Below are 19,131 nucleotides of genomic sequence, written 5' to 3'. Positions count from 1 at the left end.
ACCCTATCACCACTTCCCAGAAACGCACCAGACTTCCTGACGTCTCATTTTCACAGTCTAAGGCAACGCTTCTCAAACTTGAGGGTGCTGCCCGTCACCTGGGGATTTTGTTAAAACACAGCTTTTGATTGGGTAGGTCTGAGGTGGGGCCTCAGTTTCTCCCTCCAAAACTCTGGAGTTATGCTAACACTGCGGTCCACTGCCATCCTTGGAGGCACGGGATCTTGTTCGTGGCAGATGAGCTGTTTTAACTTCAAGGACAGAATAGTAGCACTGGAAAAGACTCCATGGAAACATGACCTCTACTTCTCTCCAAAAAGGAAACAAAGACAAGACCTGAATCTTAGTTCCCAGCTTGTGCATAAGTGAGTGTAGAACACACGACAGCGTCCGGTAAATGCATGTGCATGGCATTTGGTCATCTTCAGGGTGCTGGGGCGCCTTGCTCTTGACAGTGCTCCTCCTGATGTTTTTCTCAGTAATAGCCACAGAAGCATACAAATATGGTATTTTCATGTGTTTTAGAATTCATTTATATTCAAACTAAGTTGTGCTGCTGAAGTAACATGTACTATAACTCAATTATGTGCTCACTTTAGGTTGTGTAGATTGTGCCAAGACAGTATATACTAATATCAGACAACTGTGAAAACTCCTGAGATGAAAAAAATTAAAAATGATAAATATCATTGTGAATAAATACATTTAAATGAAGATACAGGGACAGGTACTACATAGCAGTTAGGATGCTGCTTGGGAGCCCACATCTCATATTGGAGTACCTAGGGTTCCCACTGTGTGCCTTTATATTTCATCCTACAAAATTTTCCTAAAGGAAAAAATTGGGGACCAATACAAAAGAATATTTGGGGGCTGGCGCACTGGCATTGCAGGTAAAGCCGCTATGTGCAGTGTCGGCATCCCAAATGGATGCCGGGTCAAGTCCCGGCTGCTTGACTTCTGATCCAGCTCTCTGCTATGGCCTGGGAAAGCAGTGGAAGATGGTCCAAGTGCTTGTGCCCCTGCATCTGCATGGGAGAGCTGGAAAAAGCTCTTGTCTTCAGATTGGCACACTCCGGCTATTGCATCCATTTGGGGAGTGAACCAGCGGATGGAAGATGTTTCTCTTCTCTCTCTCTCTCTCTCTCTCTCTCTGTGCCTCTGCCTCTCAGTAACTTTGCCTTTCAAATAAATAAATAAATAAATACATCTTAAAAAAAGAATCTATTAAAAAAAGAATATTTGGAGGAATAAAATCAAATCCATTATACTAATCAAAAAGTTTCAGCTCTAACAATTTTATCACATGCAGGCTGAAGTAACTATGAGGGTCAGCAATAAAGCCAGAGAATGTCGAGGTCCAAAGCAAGAGAGAAGAACACGTCTTCATAAACAGAGGTGGGCACAGTGATATGGCTACAATGAATGGAAATGAGTGGCTGCATTGCCAATAACAGCTAACACAAATATGGTGCTGTGCACAAGGCACACATTCTAAGAATTGTCAAGAACTGTGACAGACCTAAGGTTTTAATCCACTTAGAAGCTAATGAATTAGCCTGCCATGACTTCAGAGATGCTGTCAGAAGAGACACAACTCAAGGGCCAGAGGCAAAGGACACTTTCTTACAGAAACAGCCTCAACTAGCAACTGGTTCCCTGAATCCCAATTCCCGCCAGGTGGTGCAGGATAATATCTACAGATAATAGCTGCACAGGCAAGGGGTTCAGTTGTAGAGGGGGAACTTGAAGCTTAGGGATCCCAGACCTTTTATAAGGGACAGGAAATGAACCTACTTAATATTTGCGTTCGAGGGAGAAACTGTGTCTGTCTCCTAAGGCTGTTGGTCAAAGAAGCTTCCTTGAAAAGCTAGTTTAGAACTAAAGTTTCTGCTTGGAACATGTGCAAAAGCACCAAAGGTCCATGGATAATTGTCCCTCGGTGAGCACTTTATCTACAGTAACTCACTTAGCTCTCAGTACTCTTATGTCATGTGACATATGCAGAAATGGAAGCACATAGAATTCTCTCAGCTATTAAGGGGTAGTGAGGATTTGAACCCAGGAAATGTGATTATGGAGCAATCTAGTCCAACAGAAATATTATATAAACCATAATTCAAAATAATTAACATATATAAACAGAATTCAAAATTGTCACATTAAAAAAACTAAAAAGAAAAGAGTGAAATTAATTTTAATAATATAGTTTATGTAGGGGACTGGTGCTGTGGCGTAGCGGGTAAAGCCGCCGCCTGCAGTGCCGGCAGCCCATATGGGCACTGGTTCAAGTCCTGGCTGCCCCACTTCCAGAGACCTGGAAGAAGCTCCTGGCTGTGCAGCTCCGGCCATTGTGGCCAATTGGAGAATTAATCAGTGGAAGGAAGACCTCTCTCTGCCTCTCCTTCTCTCTCTGTGTAACTCTGACTTTCAAAAAAATTAAAAAAATATATATGCTGTTTATGTAGTTCAGTGCACACAGATTATTACCATCTCAACATATAATCAATATAAAAACTATTAGTAAAATACACTAGATGTTTATACATAGTCTTTGAAAGCCTGTAGGTATTCTATATTCACAGTACATCTCAATTCAGACAAAGTTTCATCAGAAACATTTGATCTATATTTAACTTGCATAAAATTTACAGTTGAATAAATAGGTTCACATACCCAAGCATATTGCTCCAAAAATACTTAAAAGCTTTCTACTGAGTAAACCATTACTTTCTAAAATTAAACCAATTAAAATAAAGCTATTTAAATAATCAGTTCTTCAGTCACAGGAGCCACATTTCCAAGTGCTCAATAACCACATGCAGTCAGTGGCTCCCTTATGGGACAGCTCTAGAACCTGTGCCCATAATCACTAATCTGCTTACGAAGAGAGTGCAATTGAAATGTACACATCTTACCTTGATCCTCCGCTCTTCTATTTTAATTACTGAATGAAGTCTAATTGTTCTTGATATACTTGCATGGAAAGTTGGTGAGAGATCAAGAGAAGGCAATTGAAAGAAGGCTCAGTGCACAGGCCCATGGTCACACAGACCTGGCCTTTATGTTTTAAATTATATTTTATTTTATAAACATTTTGTTAAGTTTTAAAAATTGATTTGAGAGGCAGAGAGGTAGAGGTAGAGGTAGACAGAGAGAGAGAGAGATTGAGAGAGAGACTGAGAGAGAGACAGACTGAGAGAGAGAGTTCCTATCTGCTTATTGACTACCCAAATGCCTTCAACAGCTAGGGCTGGGCAGACTAAAGCCAGGAGCCAGGTGTCGCTCCCCCTCCTCGTGGAGGAACGACACTGAACCCTGCGCTGTTCTCTCTGTCTGCTCGGCCCTCCCCGGGTTTGCTGCTGGTTCTTCCCGGGTTGGCTACTATCCCTTCCACCTCCGTGGAAGGGCAGTTCCCCCTGGCCACATTCCCCACTTCCGCAGGGGAGCGGCACACCGCCAGCCGGCTCTCTGGGGGCTGCACAGGTGTTCCTTCAGCTAGATGTTCCCCATAGATGTTCCCGGTGCATGCCGTCTCTCTCCTCCTTTATAGTCCTCCTCCGCCAATCCTAACTCGGCTGCCCACACGCCGAGTACGCTGCTCTCCTCCAATCAGGAGCAAGTCCTACAGTTTATTAGCTGAACTGGAGGCAGCTGTGTAGAAGCTGTTTACTTCTCTCCCAGCGCCATATTGTGGGAGAGCAGATGCATAGAATAAGTCTTAATTCCAGTAACTTAGTCCAGTCCGGATTGCTCCCCACACCAGGAACCCACCCCAGGTCTCCCACGTGGGTGGCAGCAACTCTATCATCCAACCGACTTCACTACCTCCTAGAATCTCCATTAGCAGGAAGCTGAATTCAGGAACCATAGTTGGATATCAACTGGTGACTTCCTTCACCAGGGTAAATGCCTCCCTTTGGCATTTAAAATAGGGCAGAGTTCCATCCGTAGCGGGAGCGGAGAGTGGACCCCAGAGAGCCCTGAGCAGCCCCACCGCCGCCGCTGGCCTGGTTACCATCACACACCGGGGGGAGCCGCAGCCGCAGCCGGCCCCAGTCACCATCACCACAACCATGAGCGGCGAGGCCGAGACCCAGCCGCTGCCCGCCGCCCCGGCCCCGCACCACCGGCAGCGCGCAGGGAGCAGCGGGCCCGGCGGCCTCGCATCTGCGGCACCTGCCAACTGGGACGAGAAGGTCTTTGCAACGAAGGTTTAGGGAACAGTCAAATGGTTCAGAGCAAGAAACAGACATGGTTTCACCCACAGGAGTGATACCAAAGATGTATTTACACACCGGCCTGCCATTCAGGAAGAAGAACCCAGGGAGATTCCTGCGCAGTGTAGGAGATGGAGAGACTGTGGAGTTTGATGTTGTTGAAGGAGAAAAGGGTGTGGAGGCAGCAAATGTTACAGGTCCTGGCAGAGCTCCAGTGCAAGGCAGTAACTATGCAGCAGAGGTAACCATTGTAGACGCTGTCCACGCCGCAGGGGTCCTCCACGCAATGACTAGCAGAATTACAGAATAGTGGGAGTGGGGAAAAGGCTCAGGGACCAGAGAGCCCCCGAAGGCCAGGCCCTCCTGCGGGCGAAGGTCCCCACCTCACTGCATGCGGAGCCCCACCCTCCTGTGCAGACAGAAGTGATGGAAGGTGCTGACAGCCAGGGCGCGGGTGAACAGGGTTTAGACCAGGGAGATGGAATGTGTGTCGGAGTTACAGACCAGGATTCTGCAGAAGTCCTCCTCGCCGAAGACAGCCTGGAGAGGACAGCAATGAAGAGGAGAAGGAAACTCAAGGAGAGGAGACCCAGGGTCGGCAGCCGCCTAAGCATCGGTACCCCAGCAACTTCCGTTTCAGATAGCCCTAAAATCACAGGATGGCCAACAGACAGAGCAGCCATCCACCAGCTGAGAATTCCTCGGCTCCAAGGCTGAGCAGGGCGGGGCTGAGTAAATGCTTAGCATCCCTGGCGCCCTGGCTCACTTGGTTAATCCTCCGCCTGCAGTGCCGGCATCCCATATGGATGCTGGGTTCTAGTCCTGGTTGCTCCTCTTCCAGTCCAGCTTTCTGCTGTGACCTGGGAGGGCAGTGGAGGATGGCCCAAGCCCTTGGGCCCCTACACCAGCGGCGGAGACCTGGAGGAAGCACCTGGCTCCTGGCTTCGGATGGGTGCAGCTCTGGCTGTGGCCAACTGGGGAGTGAACCAGCAGATGGACGACCTCTCTCTCCACCTCTCCTCTCTGTGTGTAACTCTTTCAAATAAATCATCTTAAAAAAAAAAAAAAGCCTGGTTTTTCTCAATACACCTTTAAAGGTTTTTAAATTGTTTCATATCTGGTCAAGTTGAGTTTTTTTTAGAACTTCAGTTTTAACTTGTAATAAAAGTTTACAACTTGATTTTTTTTTTCAAAAAAGTCAACAAACTGAAAGTACCTGCTAATAAAGGTATTAAATAATAAAAAAATAAATAAAATGGGGCAACAGCACCTCTGAGAGTAACATAAGATGATCCACAGAAGAGGCTCAGCTCCGTATCTGGCATTAGTGCATCCTAAATTAATGTCAATGTTCATTTGGTATCTATAGTAATTTAATATGAAAGACCAAATAACAGTCCAACAGCAGATCATTGTAAGATACCCACTTGTTTCCTGGACAGAGGGCTAGTTCACTCTTTAATGCCAAAAACCTTGAACAGCAGACATTGCTAGCCAAACCACTAGGACATGAAATTTCTGAAAAGGTGTGTGTCTCTGACCGCTAATCTCCAGTCCCATTAATTCTCTGTTTTTGTAGACCAGCATTTCTCAAATTTTAACGTCCCTAGTTACCAGCTACCTGGAGATCTGGTTAAAATGCAGCTTATTTTTCACTAAGGGTGAAATGGAGCCTGAGAGTCTGCATTTCTAAGAATCTCTTAGTCCCAGTGCTGCTGCACCACAGATTCCTCTTTGAGTAGCAAAATTTTAGACAATTCTACAAGGGTACTTCAAGAATCTCATAGAAAATGGAATTAAAAGATTAGTTTAGGGGCCTGCACCTTGGCTCACTTGGTTAATCCTCCACCTGCATCCCATATGGGCACCGGGTTCTAGTCTCTTCCAGTTCAGCTCTCTGCTGTGGCCCGGGAGTGCAGAGGATGGCCCAAGTGATTGGGTCCCTGCACCCGCATGGGAGACCAGGAGGAAGCACCAGGCTCCTGGCTTTGGATCAGCACAGCTCTGACCGTTGCGGCCATTTGGGCAATGACCCAACGGAAGGAAGACCTTTCTTTTCTTTTTTTTTTTTTAACTTTTATTTAACGTCCCTCCCACCCGCAACCCTCCCCTCTCCCACTCCCTCTCCCCTTCCATTCACATCAAGATTCATTTTCGATTCTCTTTATATACAGAAGTTTAGCATACATTAAGTAAAGGTTTCAACAGTTTGCTCCCACACAGAAACATAAAGTGAAAAATAATAGATGATTTTTTTAAATGATGATGAAATCAGATCAGACCTATTGTCATGTTTAATCCCAGTGAGAGTCATGTTGGGAATTGATAATTTCTTCTTTTTTTTTTAACAGAAAATCAGTTTAGTACACATTAAGTAAAGATTTCAACAGTTTGCACCCCCATAGAAACACAAAGTGAAATATACTGTTTGAGTACTCGTTATAGCATTAAGCCTCAATGTACAGCACATTAAGGACAGAGATCCTACATGAGGAGTAAGTGCATAGTGACTCCTGTTGTTGACTTTACAAATTGACACTCCTGTTTATGGCATCAGTAATCTCCCTATGCACCAGTCATGAGTTTCCAAGGCTATGGAAGCCCCTTGAGTTCTCCAACTCTTATCTTGTTTAGACAAGGTCATAGTCAAAGTGGAGGTTCTCTCCTCCCTTCAGAGAAAGGTACCTCCTTCTTTGAAGACCTGTTCTTTCCACTGGGATCTCACTCACAGAGATCTTTCATTTAGGTGGTTGGTTGTTGTTTTTTTTTTTTTTTTTTTTTTTTTTTTTTTTTGCCAGAGTGTCTTGGCTTTCCATGCCTGAAATACTCTCATGGGCTTTTCAGCCAGATCCGAATGCCTTTAGGGCTGATTCTGAGGCCAGAGTGCTGTTTAGGACATCCGCCATTCTATGAGTCTACTGAGTATCTCGCTTCCCATGTTGGATCACTCTCCCCTTTATTTATTCTATCGGTTAGTATTAGCAGGTACTAGACTTGTTTATGTGCTCCCTTTGACTCTTAGTCCTTTCATTATGATCAATTGTGAACTGAAATTGATCACTTGGACTAGTGAGATGGCATTGGTACATGCCACCTTGATGGGATTAAATTGGAGTCCCCTGGTATGTTTCTAACTCTACCATTTGGGGCAAGTCAGCTTGAGCATGTCCCAGGAAGGAAGACCTTTCTCTCTGTCTCCCCTTCTCACTGTCTGTAACTCTACCTCTCAAATCAATAAATAAATCTTTTTTAAAAAGATCAGTTTATTTTGATATACAAATGTTTTAAATCCATGCCTACAAGGAGTCTTCAAAAAATAATGGAAATTGCATATTATGAAAAATTACACATGGATTTCAAAATTTTTAAAAGATTTCTTTCTTTCCCTTTGTTTGTTTCTTTCTTCCTTCCTTCTTTTCCTCACCCCTCCATCCCTCCCTCTTCTTTCCTTCCTTCCCTCCCTCCTTCCTCTCCTGTCCTTCTTTCCCTCCTACTCCCTCTCCTTTCTTCCTTCCCTCCTTTCTTCATTTATTTTAAACACAGAGCAGAGAGAGAGAGAGATCTTCCATCGGCTTGTTCAATGGCCAGGGCTGGGCCACACCAAAGTTAGGAGCCAGGTACTCTCATATGGGTAGCAGGGCCCCAAGCACTTGGGCCATCTTTTGCTACTTTCCCAGGCACATTAGCAGGGAGCTGGATTGGAAGTAGAGCAGCCGGGACTGAAACTGGCACTCTGATGTGGGGTACCAGCATCCTAGGCAGCAACTTAGCTTGCTGCACCACAATGCCAGCCCCAATTTGAAAATTTTTACACCAAAATAATCTTATTCTTTAATTTCATTTTTCCACAAACTTGGCTAAACTACCAATCGGTTTGTGATTCAAACTTTCAAAAATAATCACAAAACTGGTAAATAAGAATTAACCAAAATTTATGTTATATGCAAAAGGAAATGCCTTAAATGGATACTGAAGATGAAATACATCTGCATTGTAGGGAAGGCTTCATAAAGAGCAAAATTCCTCCCAAGGAATATGCCTCAGCCAAGGAAGTGAGGGCATCTAGGGCAGCGTGGAGATTCTTAAAACACATTGACCTCAAAGTGTAATTCAAGGTTGTGTGCCAGATCATGAACCGTTGCTGACATTTTAAATTAATCTGTGTTTATAGTCTGAGGCCCAGGGTCATCTGCACATGGCAAGTTGACAGGTCCTGGGCAACAGTGGAAACTGAGTCAGTCTCAGCACTCTCAGCTTAGTGGTCTTCTTGCTGGGTCATCTTCAAGAAACCATGGGAGGACAACATTTGGAAGAATTCCTCATCTGTACTTTGTTTCCTATTTGCTCCAATGGACATAAGGAGAGCTATCACAGTTCTGTAAACATCAAATGACATAATATAAAAGCACTTTGAAAAAAAAAGGTTAGTAGTTGGTAGTCTTCCATGGATACAAATACAAATTGGGTGAAGTTTGGCATGCTAAACTGACCTAGTATCTCATTGGCATAATAGATGATATTGACAGCTTCTAGTAAGGAGAAAAGGGTCAGGGGACTTGACATTTATTTAAATTTGTCTATCCATTAGAAAAATAATCAAGGTCACAAATGACTTAATTACTCCAAATTTCTAAGTATTTATGTTGCCTCCCTTAAGTATTTATGTTGCCAATGATAATATTTATTCTCATCTTGTTTTCAAACATTTATTCCTGATGATGCAATTAATATATGACCATGCAGTCATGCTTTGTTGATAAGTCTACTGATTATCTAGCCAGACTCACTATATTACCAACTTTGGTAAAAACTATGTCCACATGCTTATAAAAAGTCATGCTAAATATCAAACACAGCAATCATGTGGAGGGTCTATGACATTTATTTCACAAAGCAGTTTGTTATCATTCTGAATGTGACCTCATAGTTTTACCCACTTTCAACAATTGCACTATAGATATACAAATGTACTTCAAAGAGTTCATGGAAAAATGGCATGAAAAGATGAGTTTAGGGATGGACATTAGACAAGCAGTCAGGATACTTGGGTCCCATTTCAGAATACCTGGTTTCGTTACCGACTGGCTCCTGATTCTAGCTTCATGCTAATGTAGACCCTGGGAAGCAGCAATGATGCCCAAGGAACTGGGTTCCTGCCACACTGTGGGAGATGTGGATTATAATCCTGGTTCCCAGTCTTGGTCCCAGCCCTTATTTTATTTTTAATTGAATTTTCCATGAATTTTTTTGAAATAACTTTATATATCTATAGAGTGGGTATTGAAAGTGAGTAAGAAATATATATAAAAGTTTATTTGGATGCAAAATTTTTTTAAAATCCATGCATAGCTTTTTTTACACAATACAATTTTTTTTAACTTTTATTCAATAAATATAAATTTCCAAAGTACAGCTTTTGGATTCCAGTGGCTCCCCCCCCATAACTTCCCTCCCACCCACAACCCTTCCATCTCCCGCTCCCTCTCCCATTCCATTCACATCAAGATTCATTTTCAATTATCTTTATATACAGTAGATCAATTTAGTATATCACAACACAAATTTTTTATGAACTTCTTGAAGACTCTCATGTATACAAATATTTTTGCCCCAAGATAAACTTAGTTCCCTTTTCTATGAACTTTTTTAAAGTTCCCCCATATGTGAAGACTTGTGTCCACACTTCCTTGTTTTGAGGTAGGAAATGACTTGGTTTGTTTCTATTGACTTCTTAGAAACTTGCTTTAGGCCGGTGCCGTGGCTTACTTGGCTGATCCTCTGCCTGCGGCACCGGCACCCGGGGTTCTAGTCCCTGTTGGGGCTCCAGGTACCAGTCCCGGTTGCTCCTCTTCTGGTCCGGCTCTCTGCTATGGCCCTGGAGGGCAGTGGGGGATGGCCCAGGTGCTTGGTCCCTGCACCCACATGGGAGACTGGGAGGAAGTACCCAGCTGCTGGCTTCCTGGAGCGAACCAACGGAAGGAAGATCTTTCCCTCTGTCTCTCTCTCAATGTCTATAACTCTCTCTCTCACTGTCTAACTCTGCTTGGCAAAAAATAAAAAAAAAAAAAACACTTACTTTAAAGTATCTCACTTGCACTTGCTTTGACTTCTAAAAGGATCTCTCATTAACATACTTTCCCTAATTGATTATCCCCTCTACAATATTAGATTTTTAGAAAAGGATCAGTACCTATGTGCCATAGTCACTACAAATGTAAAGGGAGAAAGTGAAGTTTGATTACCAGAGTTTGGAGGAAAACAAAAAACAAAATAAACATTGCCTTATATTTCTATGGTGAGAGAAAATCAAGGAAGATAAAAGCAAGAGACAGGCAAAAGGAGAGGAGTGAAAAATAAAAGGTGATAAGGAAGAAAAGTTAGAGAGAAAGGAAGGAGTGAGTTCAGAAGCTGGGAAAGAAGTAAGGGGAGAAAGAAGGAAGGAAGAAGAAGAGAAAAGGAAATGGAAGGAGGAAAGAATAAGAAATTTGAAGGTTTCCCTCCCAATTTCTCTATTTTCATTTACAGTAAAACATAACATTGGGACCAGGAGACACTGATTGTATCCTATGGTGGAGTTAAGAATACTTAAAACAAAGGTTCCAAGATGATGGAGTAGAGAGGGAGCTTACTTCTCTAGGTTAGAGGTAGACAGTTAAAAAAAAAAAAAATGGAGAGAGTGTAATCTCAAGAAAGAGTTAGGGAGAAAACAGCAGTGGAAATCCCATGGAAGGCAGAGGGACGCTGTGGATCTACATGGAGGGTGCAGATGCACAGTACGAGTGTGGGCCCAACACAGGACCGCAGCAGCTGAGAACCTCAGCACCAGCTTTGGAGAATGAGGTGAGATCAGACTGTAGCAGCCCAAGCCACTGGCGATAGAGCTGCCGGGAGAGATTGGCATGAGTCCAGCCTGGAGCCCTCTTGGAGACAGGGTACTTGCCAAACTTGAGGGAAACAAGGAGGCACATTCTGTCACCCTGACAATGGTGCCCTGCAGTGGCAGAGGGTGGGCACCATTTTGGACATAGGTAACAGCTTCACCAGCTTGTGTGTGCATGCCCAACAACCAGCCGAGAGAAGATGCCTGAGTCTGCCTGGGAGGGTTGATGGGGGATGCGCAGCCACATAGGACAATGAGGTACCCCCAGCCTCCCAGCACGTCACAGTCTCGGGGGCTCAAACTGCCTAGGTGGAGCACCCACAGGCAGCTGGCTCTGGGAGCATCTCCAACTCTCTGTGCATGCGATAGGCTGGCAGGACAGAGTGGATCCTCAGTGACCCATGCCTGTGCGAGCCTTGTGTTCTGGAAACACTGTGGCCACATGGGAGGGTGCAGGGTGTGGCTGGGTCTCCAGGTAGTTGCTACAGGCAACGCCATACACTCAGGGCTCCCTGATTGCCTGGGGTGGATCATTGTGGAAGGAGCTGTGGTCAAACTGAGGACTGCACAGATCCTTTGTGTGGTTGTAATGGCAGCAGAGTATTGCACCCACTGTGGGCTAGCACCCGGGCATTGTAAGAGAGGAGATGAGGGTGTGATTATGCCAACAGAGCTGATCAGACCCTCCCATCTGAAAAAAATGAAATAAAGAGGAGATCTACCATGCTGAACTTGGGTGTCACCCTGGATATTCCCTCCACCCTGAAGCACTGAATAGAGCTCCCTGGCCACAACCAGCACATGCCTCTGGTATTCCCTGAAAGAGCAGACGCTCCACTAAGCCACAGAGGTATAGTCCAAAGATAAACGCCATCAGAGGGAAAAAAACCAAGAACTCAACAAATGCCTAAAAATAAATGAAGAAATTTAACAAAAAAGAATAAAGAATACAACATTATGCCCCCAAAGAAACACAACACTGCTTCAATAGTAGAATGTGAAGATGAAAAGATTGATGAAATGCCAGAAATGGAATTTAAAAGCAATCAGAAGCAAATCCATGAATTCAGGAAATCCATACATGACATGAATGAAAAATTTCCTATGAAATTGAAGATTTAAAGAGAAATCAAAATGAAATATTAGAAATGAAGAATTCAGTCTATGGCCATACCATCCTGAATACGCCCGATCTCATCTGATCTCAGAAGCTAAGCAGGGTCGGGTCTGGTTAGTACTTGGATGGGAGAAATGAAGAATTCAATAGATCAAATAAAAATGCAGTGGAAAGCCTTAACAACAGACTTGGTGAGGCAGAAGAAAGAATACCTGAGTTAGAATACAAACTCTGGAAATTTTACAGACTAAAAAAGGAAGAAATTAGAAAAATTTAAAAGCAGTGTTGGAGATTTATGGGGTACTATCAAATGATCCAACATACACATCTTAGGAGTTCCTGAAAAAGAGAAGGGATTAGAAGGCCTAGTTAATGAAATAATTACAGAAAACTTCTCCAATTTTGAGAAAGAATGGGGTGTCCAAGTATAGGAAGCAAATAGGACTCCTAATAGACATGACCAGAAATGCTCTTCACCAGAACACATTGTAGTCAAACATTAATGTACATGAGAGAAACTCCACATTACTTTCAGAGGAGTCCAATTAGACTCACAGCAGACTTGTCATCAGACCCTACAGGCTAGGAGAGAATGGAATGATATATTCCAAGTGTTAAGAGAAAAAACTATCAGCCCAAAATACTGTACCCTGCAAAGCTCTCATTTATGAATGAAGGTGGAATAATGACCTTCCATAACAAATGGAAATTGAAAGAGTGTCATAACTTGTCCATCCTTACAAAAAATGCTTAAAGACATGCTAAACACAGAAACCCGGAAAGACAGAAATCATTATGAAAGAATGTGAAAGCAGAAAATCTCTCAGTAAAAGTACAAAGTAAATCAAAAGTAAACAATAGGAAAATTTATGAAAAAATGGCAGGTCCAAGTTGTTACTTATCAATAGTCACCTTGAATGTAAATGGCCTCAAGTCTCTAGTTAAAAGATACAGACTGGCAGATGGATTGAAAAACAAAACTCATCTATTTTCAGCCTATAAGAAGCACATCTCACCAACAAAAATGCACACAGACTGAAAGTGAAAGCATGGAAAAAGATATTCCATGCTAACAGAAACCAAAAAAAAAAAAGAGCAAGTATAGTCATCATAATAGCAGACAAGATGGGCTTTACCACAAAAACTGTTAAAAGAGACAAATAAAGGTGCTATGTAATAAGTAAGGGACCAATTCAATAGGAAGATGTGACTACAATAAACATATATGCACCTAATTACAGGGCACCTGCTATTTAAAATAAATGCTAATGGATCTAAAGGGAGACATAGACTCCAATACAATAGTAATGGGGGACTTCAACATTCCACTTTTAGCAATGGACAGATCAACCAGATAGCAAATCAGCAAAGAAACAAGAATTAATGGATACTATAGACCAAATGGACCTAGCTGATATCTGCAGAACTTTATACCACACAGTTGCAGAATACGCATTCTTCTCACCAGTGCATGGAATTTTCTCAAGGATAGACTACATGCTAGGCCATAAAGTAAATCTCAGAAAATTCAAAAAATCAAAATCATACCATGCATCTCCTCTGATCATTATGAAATGAAGCTGGAAACCAACAACTCAAGAATCTCAAGAACATATGCAAACACATGAAAACTGAACAACATGCTCCTGAATGAACAATGAGTCACAGAAGACATCAAAAGAGAAACCAAAATAATTTCTATAAATGAATGAAGATGACAATACAATATATCAAAATTTATGGGATACAGCAAAAGCAGTGTTAAGAGGGAATATTATAGCAATTGGTGCCTACATCAAGAAATTTGAAAAGCACCAAATAAATGAACTATCAATGCATCTCAAGGACCTAGAAAAACAACAACAAACAAAACTCAAAATTAGTAGGAGAAAAGAAATAATTAAAATTAGAGAAGAAATTAACAAAATTGGAACAAAAATACAAAAGATCAGCAAAACAAAGAGCTTCTTTTTTGAAAAATAAACAAAATTAATACACCATTGGCCCAAGTAACAAAAAAAGAGAGAGAAGACCCAAATCAATAAAATCAGAGCTGAAAAAGAAAATATAACAACAGATACCACAGAAATAAAGAATGACCAGGACTTACTAAAAGAGCTGTATCCTACCTAAACTGAGACATGAAGACATAAACCTAAACAGACCAATAACCAAGACAGAGATTGAATCAGTAATAAAGACTCTCTCAACAAAGAAAAGACCTGGACCGGACAGCTTCACTGCTGAACAGAATGGGAGAAAATAATTGCAAACAATGCAACTGATAAAGATTTAATACCCAGAATCTACAAAGAGATCAAGAAATTTAACAACAACAAAACAATCTAGTTAAAAAATGGCCAAAGGCATTTTTCAAAAGAGGAAATTTATATGGCCATCTTGAAAAAATGCTCAGGAACACTAGCCATCAGAGAAATGCAAATCAAAACTACAATGAGTTTTACCTCATTCCAATTAGAATGGCCATCGTACAGAAATCAACAAACAGCAAATGCTGGTGAGGATGTGGGGAAATGGGACCCCTAAGCTGCTGTTGGTAGGAATGTAAGCTAGTACAGCCATTGTGAAAGACAGTAAAGAGTTTCCTCAGGAATATGAAAATAAATCTATCATATAAGCCAGCCATCCCACTCCTGGGAGTTTACCCAAAGGAAATTAAATCAGCATACAAAAGTTATTTGTACCCCCATTTTTATTGCAGCTCAATTCACAATAGCTAAGATATGCAATCAACTTTGATGTCCATCAACTGAGGACTGGAAAATGTGGTATATATATACAATGAAGTACTATACTGTCGCTCCCCCTCTTCATGGAGGAACGACACAGGACCCTGCGCTGTTCTTTTGTCTGCTCGGCCCTCCCCGGGTTTGCTGCTGGTTCTTCCCGGGTTGGCTACCGATCCTTCCACCTCCATGGAAGGGCAGTTCCCCCTGCCACTTTCCCCACTTCCGCGAGGGAGTGGCACACTGCCGGCCGGCCAGCTCTCTCGGGGGCTGCTCAGGTGTTCCCCTTAGATGTTCCTGGTGCATGTTGTCTCTCTCCTCCTTTATAGTCCTCTTCCACCAATCCCAACTCTGCTACCCACACGCCAAGCACGCTGCTCTCCTCCAATCAGGAGCAAGATCAGCTCCTGCAGCTCAGTCAATCAAATTGGCGAGAGGCAGCTGTGTAGAAGCTGTTTCCTCCTCTCCCAGCGCCATATTGTGGGAGAGCAGATGCATAGAATAAGTCTTAATTCGAGTAACTTAGTCTAGTCCGAGTTGCTCCCCACACTATACATCCATAAAAAGAAGGAAATTTTGTCTTTTGTGATAAAATGGATGCAACCAGAAACCATTATGCTTACTGAAATAAGCCAGTATCAAAAAGACAAATAAATGTTTTCTCTGACATGTGGCAGCTAATATAGAAAACAAAAAAATTTTTAGGAATGAAATGGTGACTTTGGGATATGATTGTAATTTGTAGCTCATGTTTATACTCCTGCAGAACTACATTCTTGCTGCTTTTTACTTGTTGAATATTATGATCAGTGATAAATTAAGCCTGTGAATGTAGAGTGGATTAAAATTATGCCTTTCCAAAGCTGATGAAGTCAGTGGAGAGAGGGAGTGGGATTGGTGGGGAGTAGGGGTATGAGGTAAGTGTGGTTGCATTCTTGGAACTGTATCTATGGAATGCACAAAATCTGTTCTCTTTATTTTAATAAATTTTTTTAAAAAATCGTGTGGATGACATATCATTTGATATTTAGTTATACATACTGCTTCACTGAATCATATCGTGTAAATAACAATACACTGTTCTTTCTCACATTATGAATTTCCTTGACATACTCACTGCCCTGTATTGGAAAGCTTGGAGTGCTGCTGGAAATGTAAGCTGGGTAGAAGAACAGGGAGCAAAGGAAAATAGTATTTGCAGAGGGTGCATCTGCATCTCTGGGATGCAGGTCGAGGACATGGGCTCCTGAGCATGAATGCCAAGGATAGAGGGAGGGCTCAACACGTGCTTCTGTGTCTGTTTTTTCAAATGAAAATGGAAAGCCCTGGAGAAATGCCTATTTAAGGATGAAGGGGCAGGGAGACTTTTTGCTGCTGCTATGCAGTGATTGCTATATCTTTGGGTCAAGAGGAAAGGTGTTTTTTTTTTTTTTCAAAATGTAAATGTTTTAGTTCCATGCAAAATTGAGTCATATTAGCATCAATTTATCCTGGCCTTTAGGCCCTCCTTCAATATTCAGCTCAGTAATAATGCCCACTTCGGGCTAGTGGTATAGGAATAACCAAGAGAGAGAAGGCTCTCTTGCTCAGAGAGCATGTGTTCTGAGCAGGGAGACATCACAGCAATTAACAATACATACTATAATTATAAATCGTAATAAATGGCATTGGAGCAGACGGCAGTTGCCAAGGATGGCTACAAGGTCCCTCATCCCATAAGCTTTCCTTGAGTCATTCCTCATCAAGACATGGAGTCTATTCCTCTAGCCTTGAATCTGTCCAATAAAAAGCAGAAATGATGCTGAGTGACTTTTAAGTGTAAGTCATAAAGGCTGATGCAATATTCACCTTGCTCTCAGGAATATTTAGCTCTTGAAGTTGTCAGTTACCATGTAAGCAGTCAGACCACCTTCAGGTCAAGATAGTGTTGAGAAGCCAAGAGGAACCTGCCTGCAGAGACAAGGAGACCACAGGAATAGAGAGTGCTGTCCAGCCTGCCCTGGCCACCCAACCTCATGCTGCTCCAGTTCCAGTCACCTCCTGGCTGCAATGGCATGAGCAGCCTGGAGCAGAGGTCATCCAGCCCAGCTTTTCTTCAATTCCTGGCCCAAAGGAACAGCAAGATAAATCAAATAGTGGCTTTTGCTTTAAAGCACTGAGTTTTGCTTAAAAGTCAACAGTTAAGAAGGAAATGAGGCTGGCGCCACGGCTCACTAGGCTAATCCTCCGCCTGCGGTGCCGGCATTCCAGGTTCTAGTCCCGGTCTGGGTGCCAGATTCTGTCCCGGTTGCCCCTCTTCCAGGCCAGCTCTCTGCTGTGGCCCGGGAGGGCAGTGGAGGATGGCCCAAGTGCTTGGGCCCTGCACCCCATGGGAGACCAGGAGAAGCTCCTGGCTCCTGGCTTCGGATCAGCGCGGTGCACCAGCCACAGTGGCCATTGGGGAGTGAACCAATGGAAAGGGAAGACCTTTCTCTCTGTCTGTCTCTCTCACTGTCCACTCTGCCTGTCAAAAAAAAAAAAAAAAAAAAAAAAGGAAATGAGGGGCTGGCTCTGTGGCTTAGTGGATAAAGCCACTGACTGCAGTGCTGGCATCCCATATGGGCACCAGTTCAAGTCCCACCTGTTCCACTTCTGATCCAGTTCTCTGCTATGGCCTGGGAAAGCAGAAGAAGATGGTCCAAGTGCTTTGGCCCCTGCACCTGCGTGGGAGACCTGGAGGAAGCTCCTGGCTTCTGCCTTCTAATTGGCACAGCTCTGGCCATAGCAGCCATTTCGGGAGTGAACCAGTGGATGGAAGACCTCTCTCTCTCTCTCCACCTCTGCCTCTCTGTAACTCTGCCTTTCAAATAAATAAATAAATCTTTTAAAAAGAAAAAAGGAAGGAAATGATCAGGGTGATGACACAGACGATTGTTGGGAATGAGAGCTACCCTAAACAGAAATTCCATCACCAGAGAAGCAAGTGAACAGTTGGGGAAAGGTATCCCAGGGAAAAACAAATCCTAGACCTGGAGGGAGAGAAAAGCTGGGCATGGGTGCAAAAAGTCTGCAGTATTAGAAACACAAGGAAGAATGGATTTGAAGATGTGTGCAGGAGAAAATCATGCAAGGTTTTGTGGGACGGATAAGGCGTGTGATTTGGGTTTTGTGTTAAGTGCATTGGAAAGCCTTGCAAGGTTAAAGCCGCTGACACACACCAGGCCATTCCCCCGACTCCAGCTGCACGGGTTGCAAGTCTCTGCCTGCGGTCCACAACTCCACTGGTTTGTGACCTTTAAACCAAACACGGGGTCTCAGTGCCCACTGGAAACTGAAATGGAGTGACATCAGGGGAGAGTACAGCCACAACCTTGGCCACCACTTCTGCCCACACTGCTGTGGCCTAGGTGTCTGCTTCAGAGCCTGGTTCCCTGTCTGTACAGGGTTTCCTGGCCACCCAGACCAGCGGCCCAGCACTCTGTCAACCTTACATTCCATTTTGTTGTTGCTGCTGTTGTTTTAACATTTGCTTCTATTTCCCCTCAAAGCCCTTCATTTTTCTATCTTGTATTTCCCCCTCAGACCCTAGCAATAAATATAATCTTAAGTGAATGATTGGCCCAAACTAGGTGAAAAATAGTGGAAAATATGTTTGTTTTAGTAGAAAAACCTACACATTTTATCAACTGTAATCTACAAGCCCTATTCTCACAGGTCTATCTTGAAGGTTTCTTCCAGGTAAATTCTATGGTGCCAGGGCCTTCAATTTGCCCTGGTGTCTAAGGTTTATGGAGTCTATTTCTTAAAGCAGTATTCGCAGGAATTTCAGCTCCGTGAATAGAGAAGGAAGGTTGGGGGGGGGGTAACTTGGGGAAGGGGGGAGCGGGTGGTCAACTGCTTCTTATCATAACTGTTTAAGTTTCATTTACATTTTTCTCTGGGTTGCTCGGGTCCGGGGCAGTGTTATTTGATGTGGAACACCTGCCTCCACACATGCAGAGCTGCAGGCAAGCCCTGCCAAGTGCAGCGCTGACATTGTTGCTGTATGGAATCACACAGCAGGGCCAATGTGTGGACACCCCGGGGTCTCACCTGGTTCATGGGATTCTGGTTCAAAAGGAAACACACCACTCACGACTACACAAGTACAGGGGAGTGCGGTCTTGCATTTTCAGTCCCTGCAATAAA

The 19,131-nt window shown here is 43.3% G+C and overlaps 1 pseudogene; it reads left to right on the top strand.

Annotated features, from left to right (window-relative positions):
• Window positions 1–4,076: 4,076 nt before the first annotated feature.
• On the top strand, window positions 4,077–4,956 carry LOC100342563 (Y-box-binding protein 1 pseudogene; annotated as a pseudogene).
• The last annotated feature ends 14,175 nt before the right edge of the window (window positions 4,957–19,131 follow it).

This window comes from Oryctolagus cuniculus, chromosome 8 (assembly GCF_964237555.1).
Source record: "Oryctolagus cuniculus chromosome 8, mOryCun1.1, whole genome shotgun sequence".
NCBI lineage: Eukaryota > Metazoa > Chordata > Mammalia > Lagomorpha > Leporidae > Oryctolagus > Oryctolagus cuniculus.
The sequence above is the reverse complement of the archived record's forward strand: the minus strand, read 5'-3'. Positions and strand labels throughout refer to the sequence as shown.